Genomic DNA, 19,623 nt, shown 5'->3' on the forward strand with positions numbered 1-19,623 from the left:
ATCAGCTTTGATAGAGTAGAAGATTGGATACCCTGCAGGTATGGTTAGGCAAAAAATAGTAGAGTGTGTGGGTAACATTTTACAAGGAACATGGAATGTTTTAGCTCCCAGCTTTAAATACTTTTGCAACACGATGTTTACTAATAGTAGTCAGAGTAAATACTGTTTAGTGGATATCTGCAACAAATGCAAAGGCAACAGTCTATTTATTTCTTCTCCCTAATTCACTTCCGACTGAAACCTCAAGATATATCAAGTCAAAGCTACACAATGACTTAAGAGGTTGATAAACGGGAGAACAGAATATGGAGTCATTGTAGCAGATTTTAAGTCCATGTGAATTGCAATGATGCATGTGATTTTAATTTGTTTCTCAGTGAGAATATAGTAAATTTATTTATTTTTGTTTGACTTGGATATATAGATATTTGAGTGTTGTGTCATAGTACTGTGACTGTTGTGGGTATTTGGCAGGGCCAGAACTAGTGATTTTGTGGGCATATCTGAGGATGAACAGAGAAGAGCAACACTCGATTGGGATAAATGCAAAATATTAATATTCGAGGAAAAACACAAAGGGTATGAATTAAGACGTGAAATATCATGTTAACTAACAGCAAGAGATGTATGTCATCACTGTGAATTTATGCAAGAATGATGTTGAAAACATCTATGCAGTAGAGAGTACTTAGTATTCAACTTGCCAACACATCAAAACATTCTATTTGATATGATTCATTGCCTTGATACTTAATAATGTTTAATTTACAATGGCCTAGTTACGGTCAGCCATTTTATGTTTTATTCTGTACAGGCGAACCCTGTTGTAACGAGATAGTCGCAACTGCAAGAATTCTCCCATTATAAGGGATCTCATTAAAACAGACACCCATAGGTTGCTACATAAATACATACATGTAGGTCTACAGACGGTTGCGACACATTGAGCCCCACTTGCAAGTGAGAGAGGTTTCATTTTAGCTGTTTATGTCAAATACAGAGTATTGAAAGGTAAATCTGTTAACATGTATTTGTGATCAAACAGTGAATTCTCTTGATGATTCTGTATGAACATTCAGTGTATTTGTGGGTTTGCAAGTGTAAACACCATGTAAAGAGAGACTCGGGAGAGAACGTCCTATTGTTTAAGCTGTTTTGCTAATGAGGGAGTCACAGACATTTTTGCGAGATGTTTTTGGGACTTTGACACTGAGGCTGTCATAAGTGCACTAGTGCCTGTCAGTTTAAGTTGTCTTCTCCTGTTGAAAATTTGTGGTCCGCGAGTGATTCACGAAATTCACGAAAATCAAACCCTTGCATAAATAGTAGCTTATACAGTACTATTTTACAATGACAAACTCTCCATGGATTCCTATCATTCATACAGGTATGGAAGCGTCCGCTGATCGCAGCCAAAAAAACAAAACAAAACAAAACAATCAGTCAAACCCTCTCCTACAACACGTGTGTAAGATTGGTAGATACTGTATATGCCATATATTTAGCGAGCCTAATTTTTTGCAAACTGGGACTTCAGGACTATTTCGTGGGCAAAATTCGCAATCATGGAGCACATTACTGAATGGAGGAATGTGCACACGCACTTCACATTAATATTTGGATCAGAGTTGATAATTTTGCATGTTTTTGAAATCGCAAAGCACCTGACTCGCGAAATTTGCAAAACTAAAAACCTCGTGAAATATTTGGCGTATACAGTAGTATGCTGTATTTTGCATGCTACTGATGCGATACGTACGTACGCTGCACAGTGAATGTTACTTCTCTACTTCCAAGTGTAACAAGGTGCGACATGCGTCACATGTTTGTTTGATATGTCCAAGATATGCTTCGGGTTGTGAATCCTTGAAGCATGGATCAGGACATGGAGTAAATAGTAGAAATGGCAGTGAATTAGCTGGCTATATTGAGTGCATTTTAACATATCAGCAGACATACATGATAAAAAATCTGTGTCAGGAAAATCTTCTGGCAATAGTGAAATCTCACATCCATGCTCATTATAATAGGGTTCAGTAGTAAAGTATATCTTCCTCTAAAAGTAGAAATGCAATTATTTGCTTATATGGATACATCTGATACTTACAATTAAGCTTTTCGCTGTGATTATTAAACAGTAATGACACTGTGTGGTCGGAAAACACACGCTTAGTTACTGTAGCTGCATAGCAGAAGTCCACTAAATTGTAGATGAAATTGAATGTTAACAGGCTATTCTCTTGTTATCTCTTACAACGGTTATTTCCCAGCAATTTTCAGCGGTGATGATTGTCATCATATGAGTTCAATATATACGGTGGATCATGAGTGATTTTCATTTCTAGTTTCTGTCTGTGTAACATACTTTTCAGTAAAAAGTGAATGGTATTTAGCATGGACCACCATAGGAGTGCCCATGATGTACTCATTTACACTGGGCTGTGTTTTAAAAAGGCTGAGAAAAGATAGAGACAAGGTATACCAATATGGCTGTTTTATTCATGTGAAAATCCTGGATGATGTGGATTTGGAGGTTAACCAAGGGCATTGAAAGCCTGCCTTCAGATTTTTTCTTCTTTTCTTTTTTTCTTGTCCTGTATGCCCTCTCTATGCTCACATTATTATCTTGCTGAATGCAACAGTCTGAAACCACACTTGTAATACCGGTACACAAACTTGGCAACTGCCACCGATTGGGTTAGTGGCCGCGTTGTAATGTTGGAAGAGAAAGGACGTCAAAGTAGTGATGAGATCTCGTCTGTCAAAATGATGTACGGCTGAAATCGGCGACCTTGTATACGCCATGTACGACACAAATTTTGCCATGTGGATGACACTGGGACATGAGATAGCTGTTCTATTCTTGTCATGATTTATTCTCAAGAAGCCAGATATCATCCATTGATCAATTCACGATTGTTACCACTGCCATCCATCTCCCTGGGCTTTGTATTGTGATACCGCATCAATTGCCAGTCAGTTGGGCTGGGCCAATTTTCAAATTGCTTCCCTTCTGTACTCTTGCTCAAAGCCCAATCAAAATCTTCTTTGGAAGAAAGACTTTGGATGCCATGAATTTCAGCCATCTCGAGATTGTAATTTTCTCCACAGAGGGTAATAATTACACTATATTGTTCCCTCTTTTACGCATGCTTTCCTTTCAGCTAGTGATTAATTCATGCCTATCGTGTTGTAAGAATGTATGTCTTCAATTCCTGCCAACAATGTAGTTCCATCTGTTACTACTGAATAGAGATGCTATCCATTTCGTGTGGAACGTGTTCAATCCTTTTGTTGTATGGACGTTGTATATCTCCTTTTTAATAGGAGTACATACGAGAGAACGTAATTAACTTGTGCATGATATGTGCATGATAGATGAAATGTTTTTTAATCTCCTTTGTACAAGGCATCCCATTTGCTACATCATATTTATTTGCCTTTTTACAAATACCAGTGTATCTCTCCATAAACAGCTCAGACGTATAGGCGTCTGAGATCACCCTCTGTTGTAAATACAAATTTTCATGTCTGTTTACGAGCTTTTCTCATGCTAAAGCAAGCAAAGTATTCATCTTTACCAGAGACGTAATAATCAAAATGCGTGTACTGTAGCTTTAGGAGTGAGAGTCGAAGCAGCGGGTCATTTGGCTTCCAGGCAGTCTTTCTTGGGGTAAAAGGCCATAGCTCCCAGGACTCTGCCCGATCATGTATGGGGAAAGACTGGTTGTAGAACAGAGTGGCAAACTGCATTGATTCTTGTTATGTTTTGTTCTGTTTATGTGTATATAGAATATCTTGTATGATGTTGCATCAATAAACAGAAATTATCAAAAAACAAGACATAATATGTTTGATATTTTGTTCCTGATCTTTTTTTTTTTTGTCACTCAAAAATGTGTGTGTGTGTCTGCATAATATCATATGTATGTGGGTGTTTCATGTCTGTCTGTTTGTGTGTTGGCGTGTATGTGTTTGTGTGTAAATTTAGATGATTTGTGTGGAAGTAAAATGTATGTAATAGTTGCTAAAAAAAACACAACAACTCATAATACAGTGCACTCCCGTTATAACGAACACGGTTATAACAAAATTCCGGTTACAACGAAATAAAAATGCGGGCCGCAGCGTTACCCACTCTTATGTATTTTCATCGTTTATTTGTTCGGTTATAACGAAATTTCGATATAACGAAAGAAAACTGCAGGTCCCGAGGACTTTGTTATAATGGGAGTCCACTGTACATTATTATGAATTAAATATGTTTCATCAGCTGCTCTCCTTTTGCTTGTAACAAAATTTTCCCAAGACAAAAACTGTCATTCAGATACATGTATTTCATTTCAATTTTGGCTGGCCTTCAATAAAGCTTAAAGGGATGATATAGTATTGGTTGAGATGAGGATTCAGCTTTTAACTTTTTATGAGATACTTATACACCACTTTATGAAATGTTAAAGAACATACAATTATAAGAGGAATCTAAGTTTATTAGATAAAAGTCGCTCTTGAAATGGCAGAGGTATCCAAAAACAAAGTAAAACAAAGCAGTCCGATTAAAAGATGGACCCCACCTTTTATTAAATTTGCTTTGTTTTGGATACCTCAGACATTTCAAAACAAATGTTCATCAAATAAACTTTGAATTCCTCTTAGAATATTGTGCTCTTCATATTTCATAAGAGGTTTCTGAATATCTGAGAAATAAAGTTAGAAACCTGAAGCCCCATCTGAACCTAAACTTTACCATCCCTTTAATGTTAGTGACTACATAGTTTTCATAGATCACAAACTGAGTGATATTGTGAATGGCTTTAGTACACCAAAGTTGTTTTTTTTTTTTAATCTTTCTACCCTATACGAGTAATTTCATAATTTATATCTAACTCAACTTTGTACATGTAATAAATCACTCTCTTTATTATTTCTCAAACACCTTTCACCTTTGTACATCCAAATATCATGTGCAACACCATGTTGATGCAGCTACATATTTAATATACACATTCCTTAGTTGATGGTGGAAGTAATAAAAAAGGAAATAAAGTTTAAAGATCTACATTGTATTTGGTTCTAAAACACTTTAGCATGTGTCAGCCATCACAGGGGTGGGTGTGGGAGCTTTCAGTATAAGAAGAAAAGATGATTCAATGGGTTATGCAATGTGATGAGTAAGGTGCATTACTACAGTTGTATGTTAGTGCATGAACAAGCTAAAATAGGCATGCTGAATATCCCCCCCCCCTTTATGGCTGAAAGAAACACGAACAAAAAAACAAACAAAACAAAACAAAACAAAAACAGCACCGTAACTGAACACGTCTATATAGACCTTTGCATGGAGAAAAAGAGTACAATGAGAGTCTAAGAGGAGAGAATATGAAAGGCATATTCTGATGTGCTAATGTGAAAGAAAAAAACCCAACCAATATTTTGTCTTGCATTGTTAAAACAAATTACAGGGGTGGTCCACAACTTGAAATTTGAGCATGTTTCAAGCTCAGAATCAGAGAATATTGCAGAAAATGCATGTGCATGGAGCGCACATTACGAGCATGTAGTAAGCAATATTTTGCAGCTTATCTCTCTTTGTGCTTCTTACACAGAGCTACCAAGTCTCACGCATTCTGCGTGAGACTCAAGCATTTAGGGGCCGTCTCACGATCTCACGCATGACACCCATTTTTCTCACGCATCGGGCGAAGTCTGCAACTTGGGCCTATAATAAGGAGCATAGCTCAAAGGATTAGAGTGATAGTTGCAATTGAAGGTATATTTTCCCTTTGTCTTTCAAAATAAGTAAAAAATAGTCACTTAAAATGCCCCTGATCTCACCATTAAGAGCTAAGATTTGAAAATGCTCCCTACTGTGGGAGGCCAGGGGGGAAAAACCCCTCCCACACCCTCGCTCGCGCGCACATTCGCTCGCAGAGATGCCGAGTCATGAGAATCTCACACATAAAAAGATTTTGAACTTGGCATCCCTGCTTACATTCAATTTTCTCTCTCATGCTTTGCACACAAATATCTAACTACCAGTTATTTTGATGTTTCTTATGTTTTCACATGTTTGAATACATTTTATTTTGAGCTTGTTGCAAATTCTTGAGGGTGTCGCACAACATGTTGCTGGTTTTGAGGATGTTGCACAAGATTTGAGGATGTTGCACAAGAATGTGCGAATGTTGCAGCAACATGCTGAAACCCCTTGTGGACCATCCTGATTAGATATCCCAAAATACTCCTTTGCACATAATATTTCTGAGAGTTGAAGTCAAATCCGAATGAAGCTTGTAAATACAATGTACCAGCAACGATATCTTTGCCATATCCTGCATAATTTGTGTGGAATGCCAGGTAGTTATTTCAACTAATGCCTTTCCCTGAAGTTTCCGGACTGTACAGCTTTTAGAAAGATAATGTTATCAGTACAGGTAAAAAGGCAACTTAAAACCAAAAGTTCTGAGAAGTGAGGATGTTTATCTGTAGGATGAGCTTCAATGTCACTAAATTTCAGATAGTGTTCCATGGTTTTTTCTGCAGTAAAACAAAACCACAAGCAACACCTCCACAGTTGTATGACCTACCTATTCTCCGTTCTCTATTTTGGTAGAAGTTGTTGTTGTTTTTTTATACAAAGCTTTAAACTTGATAAACATTTGCCATGCAAACTTTTTTGTTCTTAGAATCTAGTGAGTCATTATCACCACATGGTTTTGACAAAGGTTTCTCAGCCCACACCTGCTTGCCATAGCACGTATGACTAAGCTTTTAATTGTTCCTGCACAAAATGAAAGTGGGATGAAGATTGAAATAGATTTTTTAAAGATCTGAATCAATCTTGTTATTGGAAATGTTACTGAAAGAAAATTCTCCCTCATGTTCCATATTATCAAAAGATCTCTGTGATTTACTTTGCTGTTCTTTATAAAGTCATGAGACAAAACACAGCTCTGAAGACCTCTTAATGTTGCTACTACAAAGCTCAAACACATTTCAGGCATTTCACCTTTTAAGGGGAATTCCAGACCATCTAAAAGTTTATTGGAATATAAAGAGTGCACTTTTGCAAGAAATTCACGAAATTCTTCCATCGAGATGTTATTTGCGTCGATTATTTTGTCAATCAGTTGCAATAAAAAAACATCTCGACGGAAGAATTTCATGAATTTGAATTATTACGCAGTACCCGCTGCATGCTATACGGATTAGAACCAACACTTGCTGTTGGGTGGAAGCTCGGTGGTCTAGTGGAAATGACGCCTGTCCGGAGGTCATAGGTTTGAATCCTGCTCAAGTACGTACGCCCATGATTTTTTATCATGGCTACTACTAAAACACTGATCAATTCAGTTCTTATTTACATCGCTGTAGGGCAATTTGTCAATCAGTTGCAATGAAAAACATCTCGATGGGAGAATTTCATGAATTTGAAGAAATGAGTGAGCTGATGATATATCTTCACCTTACAAGTTACCATATTGCCATTTTTCTTTTTGTTCAAACACAATTATGCCCCAGTCCCTATTCCTTATACACATATCATGTTGAAGTTATTCAGCCATGAATAACATATTTACATTTTTATAGTAGAAAAATTAAAGTTTAGTTGTTTGGTGCTTTTTTTTTGGGGGGGGGGGGGAATTGTGAGGTGATGACATCATGTGCTCACTTATTTCCATATTCATAGTGACTGTTCTGAGACTGTTTGGTAAATATTGTCAAATCTTCATCAATTCATAACTTCCCTGATTTTTATCAGACTTTGATCAAATTTCAACTGTTGTGCTTGTAAAATTGTGCTCTTTCTTTTCAGACTGGCTTTTAACTGGTCCAGAATTCTCCTTTAACATTGATTGCTTTATCTATGTGTATGTGTACATGTATGTGGTGTGTAGTGTGTGTGTGTGTGATGAATATATGACGATTACGGTAAAGTGCACATTCTGAGAGGCTGTGAGCTGGAGACACTCGGGATATAGTTGCACACTACATGGCTTATACATCTGGGACATTATCCACAAAAAAAAAAAAGAAACACAATTTGCAAGGTATTACATGTAACCTTCACTGAATATTGGCCATGATGAAAATTAATGCCAGTGGTTACCGTATCAACGTTGGTTTGCTAACTTCCTTTCTTGCCCAAAGTCACATTAAGTGGCACGGGTACGGTATGCACACATACGTTCATGTATATAGTGTATCAGCTTGTATATCATGGGTATTCCACCGGCTTACACAGGTCATAAAAACTGGGAATAAAATTGTGTTTTCATTTCTTGTGGGGCTTACAGGTGACTCATTGTTCAAACAGATCTCTCTGACTCTGCTTGATTAGTCCCATCTGTACAGAGAGTTCCACATTCTGCAAATACCGTTTTGGGAAACATGTGAGGTCATTCAATGTAAATGGATGGCAGAATGATCATGCATAAATGAAGACTAATTGTTTTGTCCATGATTTTTTTTCCCCACATACACTGGTTGCAGGCCATGAATGATTTTTTACTCATCAACACTTTTCAGCGCAACACACTCCATACATTAACCCATTAAAGGACAAGTCCACCTTCATAGACATGTTGATTGAGTGAATGCAGCAATATTAGTAGAACACATCAGTGAGGGTTTGAGGGAAATTGGACAACCCATTAAAAAGTTATGAATTTTTGAAGTTTCTGCTCAGTCACTGCTGGATGAGAAGACTTCTACAGCCTGTCATGTCATATGTGTACAACGATATAAAGAAAACAAAGAAAATTCAACATATTTTCACTTTTCTCGCATAGTAAAAGAATGCTTGACTTGCCTCTTTCAGAAGGCAGGGGGAATTCGAGGAAATGTGCACTTCTTTCAAAAAATAAAAATGTGTGAAATTCTCTTTATATTTTCCTTATATCGTTGTACCCCTGTGACATCATACACTGCAGTAGTCTTCTCATCCAGCAGTGACTGTGCAGACACTTTAATAACTTGTGAATGGATTGTCCGATTTTCTCCAAACTTTCACTGATGTGTTCTGATGATATTGCTGCATTCACTTATTCCACATGTATGTGAAGGTGAACTTGTCCTTTAAGTCTTGGGGGAATTTGCTACAGAGATACTGCCATCATACTGTCATAAATCTTGTACCTGAATTCCATTATATATCTTGTATTGGAGAAAGATTTAGGTGGAACTGGTCAAATTCACTGAAATTGATCAGAGCAAATACTTGTATGAATCTATGGCAATATTGTGACAGAAATAATCTATGTAATGGAACATGTCACTAAATATGTTTATAAGATAAGACTTTAGACCTGTGATAAAATGACATGGAAGGCAAACAGAATCATACCAAAGAAGATTAAAATCATGTCATGCATTACACAAGTAAAGATTACACAATCAATGTACTCTGACACACATAAAGTGAAAAAAATTAATTCAGAAAAAAAAAATCATCAGACACTTTAATGCTTCAGATACCTCTGCATTTCATACAATTTCAATAAATGTTTTAGTTTTAATGCATGAATAACAGTAGCTTGCATACCCATAACATCAAAAGTACAAGTTACATTTCTTTGCACCATGACAAAACTTTTCTCCCAGAGCTTATACTTGTTATGAAGCAGTTGTGTTAGTACATGATCATAAGTACAGTGTATTTCCATTTTGAGTTTCCTGTGGTGCATAGCCATCAATTCAATCATTTTTCATGCGACTCGGACGCCTCTGGGTATAAAACTATCGAATACAATTTCAGTTCACGAAGATTTACATCAACAATCCAGCTGAAAACAAGATGTGTTTGTCTGCATATCTGTGTTAGGCTTAATTCCCTCATTCATTAAACTCACTGAGTTGGAATTTATATAAAGGAAGTATTGATACTCATTGGTACATCTTACAATATTCCATTTTGAGAGTGCCAGACTACATGTATTGGGTGATGCACATAGTCAAGTATGCCTACCTTCCTAACTGTGAAAAGCCGCCATCTCTTGGTAAGTATAGGTTAAGGTCCAATCAGTCTGGGCCAGAGAACTCTTACTTCCAAGACGTCAACCTACATGCTGTGAAAGTTTGCAGAACTTTAGAGAACTTTTAGCGGATTTACAGCTTTGTTTTTTAGACTATAACTTTGAGGTTGTTCATAAAGGATTTGAATTGGCTGGAAAGTGAGGTGCTGGAAATTCAAGGGGAAAGCAGCTCATAAGTGGTACTGTGTCAATTTCTATGTATGAATACAATTCTGTATCCTCTGTTCTTTGTAGTAAGAAAAAACATGAAGTTTCATCTAAAAAAAAGGAAGTTATGAACATTTTAGTCAGGCTGATGCCATGGGATATGCATACTTAAACATTTTTGTTACTCTTTAAAGTACTGGTCATCTGTGTTTATCAGGACTGTTTTGAAGATTTTGATAGCCAATGTAAGACAGAAACACAAAACATGTTTGTTTTTTTCTTTGAAAACACACAGAAACACTTTAATAAATGTTTTTATGAAGGATTATTTTGACTGACTCTACACATTACAGCTTTGCATATTGTTAAAGGTCTCCAATACTATGTGCTGTTTTCACTGGACTGGACAGCCTTCTCACATACTGACAACTATAACAAAAGTTCAATATGTTCACAAAACATATTCAACCATGTATGAGAAAATGTCACTAAAAAACGTGTAATGGGGAATCGCAAAATGACTGCTGGTACAAAAGGAAATTCAATATATCTGTAACAATGTGTCGGCTTCAGCAGAGAAAGAATGGCTGGGTCCCAACTTCCTTGTCACATCAAGTTTACCCTGCACTGTGAATCGGCAAATTGAAACAACCCTGAAAGCAACTACAAGCACATTCCAATGGTGGATACACATGGCAATACAAATGTAGAGAATATTGAAATACTGGCTGCTTAATTCATAAATCACAAACACAAGCCTACTGTCACACTGTCATAGTTATATGAACTTTTACAATGGTATATTACGGTTTATATAGTGGATGACAGAAAATGTTTGCTGGGAAAACTTCACTCAAAGTTCCTTTCGATAAAGGATGTAAATTCAGACGAAGAGAAATGTACCTTGGTAGAAGTTTCATAAAGCCCGAAACATACAGTGTACAAGTAACGAAGTTTTGAAGCTCTGTAAGTTTTTGTGCAGCACTGATACATGTGTATCTGTCGTAATCGTATGCATACTAGGCAAGGCAGTCATTTCACAAGTCTACCATTGATTTGTACATCAAAATAGTATAACATTTTATTGTTACTATTCATATTCATGAAATTCATAACTTTATTTTCACTAATCAAAAAAAAAAAAAATAATCCACCTCTGCTTAGCAAACCATCATACATTGTAGATGAATTGTTACAATCGCAATATGTATAGGAATATTCCTTTTCCTCTTCAATTTTTGTCAAAAAAAGAAGAAGTGTATTTTCTGAAGATTGGTTAGAAAATGAATGGGAGACATCTGAGTCCAACATACAAAATCTCATCATATTCCCATATCACTATGAATGATACATTGTATCACTGTTCAGGGCAATGTGGTGAAAAAAAACCAACAACAGGACTTTCTCATTCCATATACGATTTACATGAAACTTAATACTGTTCTGCTCATTTTGATTTACTATAGCTGTTATAGTCAACTTGAACATGGAAAGGAAAAGGAATATGACTGTCACATTATTCTGAGTTTAAAAATCTCCCTGCATTACAACTGCGCCAAATAATTGATTTCAGAAATTCTCTTCAATTCTTGATTATGTAACGGTGCATACTTACTACACCTTTACTAAAACCTGCTGGTTTCTTTGTGTATATAACACGTGTAAGAGGATAACCAGTTTTTAATCAAATACAAGCTTGTACTCATATGACTTTTTGTTTGCTGGTCGTCAATAATTTTCTTATCTAATCTTTGCTTTCCATTATGTATGGAATCCCTCAAAAAAAAAAATCTTTTTTCTTTGCAAACTTGTGTAGGCCTACAACATATGTATGTTCATGCTTTAATTGGCAAGAACAAGGCAAGTACATGTGTACAATTTATGTGAAATTTAGTAATTTTGCACAGAATACATGAGATCTGTACTCATAAACAAGTGGAACAACTGATAATTAAGAAAAAAAAAGTTTATATCCTATGCTTGTTTGTGTGAGATATTGTCAGAAAAAACAAAACAAAACAAAACAAAACAACCATGAAAAGGCAGAATCCTATGTTCTAGAAATTACACTTGGTAAATGGCAGCAATGGCCACAGGAAATAATATTTCCTGTCAATCTTAATGTGAAATGCTTCCAAGTTCAATTCATAAAGCTTGGCATGAGTCTTTTCTCAAATTCCAATACATGTGTAATAATTTAGTCCCTCTTAGGATCTCACACCTGTGAATAGAATGCACCATCTCAAGCCTCATGACTTACATTGTAGTTGCACCAAAAATGCTAAAATGAATATGTGAAATACGGGCAATTGTTATACTATCTCTGCAAAGTAAGCCTATAAGCCAGAGGCCCTCCTGTCAGTTTAATTGCAAGGGCAGCAAACACAGAGTCATTATTCAAGTTGACTCCAGCCATTACTGAGAGTTCATGCTTTCTGAAAGTCACAACCAAATGACAAGGCCTTTGGAGATCTGTCTGAATTTCTGAACTAAAGCCTTTGAATCACAGCATTTTGCTACCAGTATTTGGTACTGAAACTCACAACCCATCAGTAGAGCGCCATCTGTCCCTTCCCCTCCCTCTTCCCAATATACACCTTTGGCTTACCTCAATACCACAAAAGGCAGTTTATAGAATTTTGATCCCACAAGTAACAGTTTTGAACATGTGATTCTACTGAGGAATTGACACAAATAGGTAGGACACTTAAGATTTCACACCTGTGGATAATTATCCATTGTAGTGAATAGAAGCATGCTATAAAATACAAGAAAATTAGTTGCCTTTTATGTTTCAAATAATGTTTCACATCTCCATTGCTAATACTTGCAGGGGGTGGGTGGCTCAACCTCGGCTTAGAGGTTCTTTGAGGAAGAAGGCAGTTTCATCACTAAAAATCGGTTTTCTGAATCCATGCCGAAACAAATATCATCCCCTTACAGCTAAAAGTAAATGTATCTAGCCTCCAAATGGAAGAACTCTCCCCAATTAACCACTCTTAATTAGCTGTTACCAGGTTAATATGGCTCTTGTTTTTTAATTTTATTTCTCCTTTATTTCCATTTATTTGTGCATATTTGTGCAAATATGTGATAGAGTTGAGGCTGTTCCATTTTATTTATAGTTGTATATAGGTGTACGGCTTTCAGTGGGCAGTAAAGTCAAGATTGAATACAAAAACTTCCCCAATAGAGGGGGCTAGGTGGGAAAATTTTATGTGCCAGAGGAACTCAATATATCAACTTGTTGAAAAGAGAGCAAGGAGGTTTGATAAATTCATCTCTTATTTAAATGTTCATTTCTTACAAATGTTGTCTAGCGTCTACACTTCACAAACTCGATAAGTAACATATTACATCGACTCGGAAAACTCTGCATGACGATAGCCCAATTTGCTGCCAATGAACATAATTATTGGTCAAAACCCATCACTCAAAGCTACAGCTTACATTCAGTAAAAATCTATGTTTGTGTTTTCTTGAGTAGCACCAATGTAACATGCACAAACAGCCATATATATACATGTACCTGAAGAAATGCAAAGAGTATAACAATGCTCATGCAATAAGCTTTACATTGACATGGTGAGGTTTGTGAATTCAGTAACATACACTCTAAAGGACTCCAGATACTCATCTTGATAAGTGTATTCAATCAAGTGAAAAAGAATTTGTTCCGTTTTCAATATCAGCCATAAAGCTAATACTATGCAAAAAGTATCTAATATCTACCATGATGTTTTGTGACAGGACATAACTCTGGCAAGACATAGCTTTCAGAATTTCTCCGTTTTTTTAATGACTTTTTCCTGTCTGTCTGTCTGTCTGTTTGTATGTTTGTTTTCATTTGGACATTCTGCTAATATCTGTCCATTGGCTGTCTCATTTGATTTTTAAATTGCAAAACAACAGATTTGATGTGGAACACACATTAATTAGAGACTAGAAAACAAGAGCGACAGGATGACTAAACATACATACTGCTGATTAAGTCATCAAAGGCAGATAACCAATAATGTGCCAGCATAAGGATGTCAATATTACATGAATGTTCTCTGTATGTAAATTTTCTATATCATTATCATCATTACTATTGATATAATAATTTGATAAAACAAAAATCATTTCATACTGATAAAGATGGCAGCTTGCACAAAACACATGTAATCAGATGCATGGTCAGCCGCTCATCATCAACAAGTTCAACCAGTGAAAAATATGCAACTTTCCACAAGTTGATATACTATGTCTTCTGCAAGACATGGTCCCCATGCCACAGTACTTGTATGTCTGTGATGGCTACACTTGAAGGATTGCAGCATACAGTATGTTCATCCACAGGATCAGCACCTACAAGAACAACACTTCATATCTTCCCGCCTTGCACAGCTGCCTGATTGCCATTGTTCCATCTTATATGTCAACAAAGGTGCATCATTCATGACATGAGGAGGGGAACGATGACATCGTTTTCGTCATGTCGTTTTCACATGCTGGTGCTGCTTGAACCATGCTGCTATGTGAGATGAACAGTACACACACTATGGAGATCGATGGACAGTCATGTCTTTCTGAGTGCTCACTGCAAACAATGTGCCCCAAGAATCATGTAAACAATGGATTGGAAAAGAATTCAGTTTTTAGTGGCTGCCACTGCCCTGCTGGCTGGATGCCAGAATGTGGGAGGAGGGGTTATCTGACTTTCTCTTTGCTTGAGGTTTTGTAATGCTTGCCCGCTGATCCTCTCTTAGCATCTGCCGTCGCTTTCTGAGCATCATCGTTCTTTCCAAGAAGCTCTCGCATCAGCTTGAATCTTGAGAGAAAGGCAACCCACACGATATACCATCCTGGAAGAGATTTGCATCAACAGATAGTAAATTGTTAAATAACATGAAAATGGCAGATATCCATGGGAGCTTATAATCAATTTGCAAAGGATGAATCAAACAAGAATGCTCTCATCTAACTGTTTACACAAGTATTGGTATCAATCATACCGTACTCAAAATTATTGACTTATATCTATGTTTCCAAACCTTACAGCTAACTTGCACTTGAAAATGAGAGATTTCATACAAAGACAATAATATATTCAGATTTGATTTAAATTATGTTTGAGTGGAATGATCTGAAAGATGAACACATCCCAACAAAACATGTCAAAACTAAAATTCTGTGCAAAATCATCACAAGATTTGATTGAATTTCTAGTTATGAAATAAACATGACCACTAATTAAGATGCCACTGGGACAGCTTTATCTAAGTAATTCACAATCCATTTCCAAGAGAAATTGTAAATTGTAATTAAATAGTATGCTTGATAATGGTGACAAAAAATAACTACAAGGCATTTTAATTTAATATTCATGTGTTTCAACAACCACAATGTATGCAGAAATGATATGAAAGTCAATAATTCAGCTTCAAAAGCATTTCTTGTTTAAATTTTACACTTGCTTGCACATGAATAAAACAATGGGTACAACCAGCAATTGTGTTCCAATAATATATATTGCCTTTGCACTTGATTCATTGGTCCAAATGAGGCATTCCACCACTTCAAATTATATTTCAGATCAGTAGATAACTAGAAATGTCGCTACAGTGACTGGTTATACCCCCGCCAAACAACATTTCATAAGCTTTGGTCAAAACAACATTTCATAAGCTTTGGTAAAAAAACTGAGGAAGTAGTTAAATCCGCAAGATCTTTCCTTGATCTTCTGCCATTAATATGCCGTTACCATGGCACGTACTTTCGGGTACTGTCGAAAAATGCGTCTTGCACATCTACAACCAAAGGCACACATCTGTACCAAGTTTCATGAAAATTGGGCAAAAACTGAGGAAGTAGTTTGCAACACAAAATTTTCCATCATTTTGGCTCATAATATGTGAGCTGTTACCATGGCAACATACTTTTTGTCACTGTCAAGAAATGTGTCATGCTGACCTATATCCTAAGACAAACATTCAATATGAATTCCATGAGAATTGGAAGAACACTGATGAAGCAGTTTTGCCATGAAGCATTTTGCCCTACATTTTACCAATAACATGCTGTTACCATGGCAACGCACTTTTTGCCACTGCGGAAATATGTGTCTTGCACATTAACATATTCAGATGAACATCTGTACCTAATTTCATAAAAATTGATCAAAAACTGTGGGAGGAGTTCGCGACGCAAGATTTGTACCCATTTTTGCCCATAATATGCCGTTACCATGGCAACGTACTTTTGGGTACTGTCAAAAACTACGTCTTGCACATCTACAACCCAAGGCACACATCTGTGCCAAGTTTTATGGGAATCGGTTGAAAACTGAGGAAGTAGTTCGCGACGCAAGATTTGCAACGGACCGACCGCCCGACCGCCCGACCGCCCGACCGCCCGACCGCCCGCCCGACCGTCCGCTGATTCCTATATACCCCCTTCAAACTTCGTTTGGCGGGGGTATAAAAACACAGTTTTACAAGTAGTTCTCCTGCCCCTAAACCAAATCACATCAAAACTGCATAAGATTTTAATATCTTCAAGCATTTTCACCATCCTAGGATAATTCCAAGGAGCTGCTGAAAGGGATTATCGCTTCAAGGTTCAAGCACTCAACAGATCACTCACATGCATTGGACTGGAGTCATGTCAGTATAAGGTTTTTCAATATTGTCTAAACTTTAGTTAAATTAGAATCTTTGGTATCTAACACAATTTGTAGATTTAAATTTTAAAATATCTCAGTTGGTCAGTTGAAAGAATATTTTTCAAAGTATGCACTTGTTAAGACAATGTACAGACTGTGGCCATGTGTAATCATGCCAAGTAATTTAATGATGCTGTATATCAAACTTATAAAACCACGCTTCCATAAATTTATCAGATTTCTTTTTTAAGCTTCAGTACGTATATTGTAACTTGTAACTCAGTGATATGTCACTGATTTACTTGTAACTCAGTGATATGTCACTGTTTTGGATGGTATTAAATCTTCTCCAGTAGCGGTAGGATCTGGAGTGCCTCAGGGGTCGGTTCTTGGGCCTTGCCTCTTTCTACTTTACATCAATGACTTGCCTGATGGTCTCGCGTCAAAGGTTCGCCTTTTTGCCGATGATGCAATTTCTTACATGACCATCGACAATCAACATCATATACGCAAAATCTTCAAGAGGACCTAAACAAAATTTGTGACTGGGCGAAAAAATGGATGATGGATTTGAACACAGATAAGTGTAAGGTTTTGACAATATCCAGGAAAAGAAGTAAGGTGCAACACGTGTATCATCTAAATAACGCCCCTCTTGAATCTGTTGAATCCGTGAAGTACTTGGGTGTAACCATCACTTCTGATTTGAAGTGGACCCAACACATCAACAATACTGTCAATAAAGCCAATAACGTGCTTGCATTTCTAAAACGCAATCTTCGCATAAAATCTTCTGATGTTAAAGCCACCGCTTACAAAACGTTGGTTCGACCAATTGTTGAGTATGCTTCCACAGTTTGGGACCCATCTACCAAGAACCTAATCCACCAAGTGGAAATGGTCCAAAGAAGAGCTGCGCGATTCACTTTAAATCGCTACCATAACACCTCGAGTGTCACCAAAATGCTACAAGAACTTAATTGGACCACTCTGGAACAGCGCAGAGAAAATGACAGGCTAATTATGATGTACAAAATACACAATAATCTCACTCCTCTTTCAGCACAGGACTATATCATCAAACAGGCTACTCAGTTAACGAGAGCCTCGCAACCACACTCCTATCAGGTACCATATTCGAGAACTGAATCGCATCGCCATTCATTCTTCCCAAGAACTGTAAGGAACTGGAATTCCCTGTCGTCAGAAATTGTTTCAGCGCCATCTGTGGGATCATTTCGAAACCGTCTAACGGTTGATCACAGTGGCTAGTATTTTCGTCAAATTTTCTATGTGCTTGTAAATATCTGTAAATAAATTGTATTATAATGTAAATAGCACCAGTCTTCAAGAATCTTCAGTCTATTGAAGGAGGCAGACTTAATCAGAAGAAGAAGAAGAAGATTTAGACATAATTTTGGGTCTAGCTATTTTTATCAATGCTGGTGTAAAATATTTGTGCACACTTCGGTTGCACTTTGATGTAGATGAATCTGAGATATCTTCCAGAACACCAGTCTATGCTTGGCTTCAATCCAAAAGAGATGCAGTGACAAAGTGACCTGACAAAGTCACAATCACACTCACATACGATCACAGTCACATCTCTTTTGCACTACCTACAACGCTCACATAGGTACATACAAGACTATAGGTGGGACCACACGATTTTACTGTTGTTCGAGAACAAGATTTGTTTTCTTAATTAATGACAAGCACGGAAACATGAACTCACCAAACATTATGAACAGTATGACAACTGCTAAAGCAGCAACGACAGACACGAATGCTAACAAAAACTCCTTCATTGTGAATGCAGCATTTTCTGCGTACTTCCCTCCAGTCTCTATATTGATATGGTCGAGCTGCCAGATCTAAACAATAGAAATACGTAGTCTGAAAGCTAGACATATCGAAGCACTTTGAAAACCTAAAGTTGTGGGTTTTGCAGGATTTTATAGGCTTTACTCCTTTTTTGTGTCACTGAACATTATTTCAATAAAATACTAATGAAATGATTATGAAATGATTGGCTTATACAGTATACACTTATTCTTCTTGGTTCAATTCCAATATAAATCCGAAATCGGTATGATTTTGCAGACTGATGATAATGGAAGAGAAAGGTCAGCCCCCCCCCCCCCCCCCCCATACTGCGTAGACAGGTAGGCAGTTTTACCAGGGAGGTGGGAAGAGACTCTCTTCCCACCTCCCTGGTTTTACTGTACAAATGTACGTGAAAAGGGGGGGGGGGGGGGGTAGAGGAGAAGTAGTCTTGGAAACCTGAAAATGAAGCAAATTTGTCTTTGTTCGTGCTTTGCCCACTATCAGTCAGTCATGTTATTTGAAAGTGTCCATATGTGTAGTAGATCAAGGCCGGCGGAGCGTTTTCAAAAGTGGGGGGCCCACTTCCGGGTTTGATGAGCTAACAAGCAAAAAAAAAAAAAAAAGAAAAAAAAAAAGGTCCTCATCTCTTCTCTCCCTTCCATTTCCGGGTTTCTTCAGCTGACAAGCAAAGAAAAAAAAAAAAAAAAAGGTCTTCAGCGGAAAAACAAAACCTTACCGCGATCACACTTCAAGATCGCTATCTATTTCTTTTTAGTGCCACTTACGTACTTCCAGGTTAAAGAAAGTGGGTGGGGGGGGGGGGGGGGGCCCAAAGTGATGACACCTTGTATTCCTTTGTATGGTGCACAAAAAGTGTGGGGGCCCTAGCCCCCACGCCCCCCCCCCCCCCCCCCAGTTCTGCCGGCTGGCCGGCCATGTAGATCTACTCGAGGATCTAAAGGGAATATT

This window comes from Diadema antillarum, unplaced genomic scaffold (genome assembly GCF_040938485.1).
Source record: "Diadema antillarum isolate AM-2024a unplaced genomic scaffold, OU_Dant_1.0 scf00000012, whole genome shotgun sequence".
NCBI classification, from domain to species: Eukaryota; Metazoa; Echinodermata; class Echinoidea; order Diadematoida; family Diadematidae; genus Diadema; species Diadema antillarum.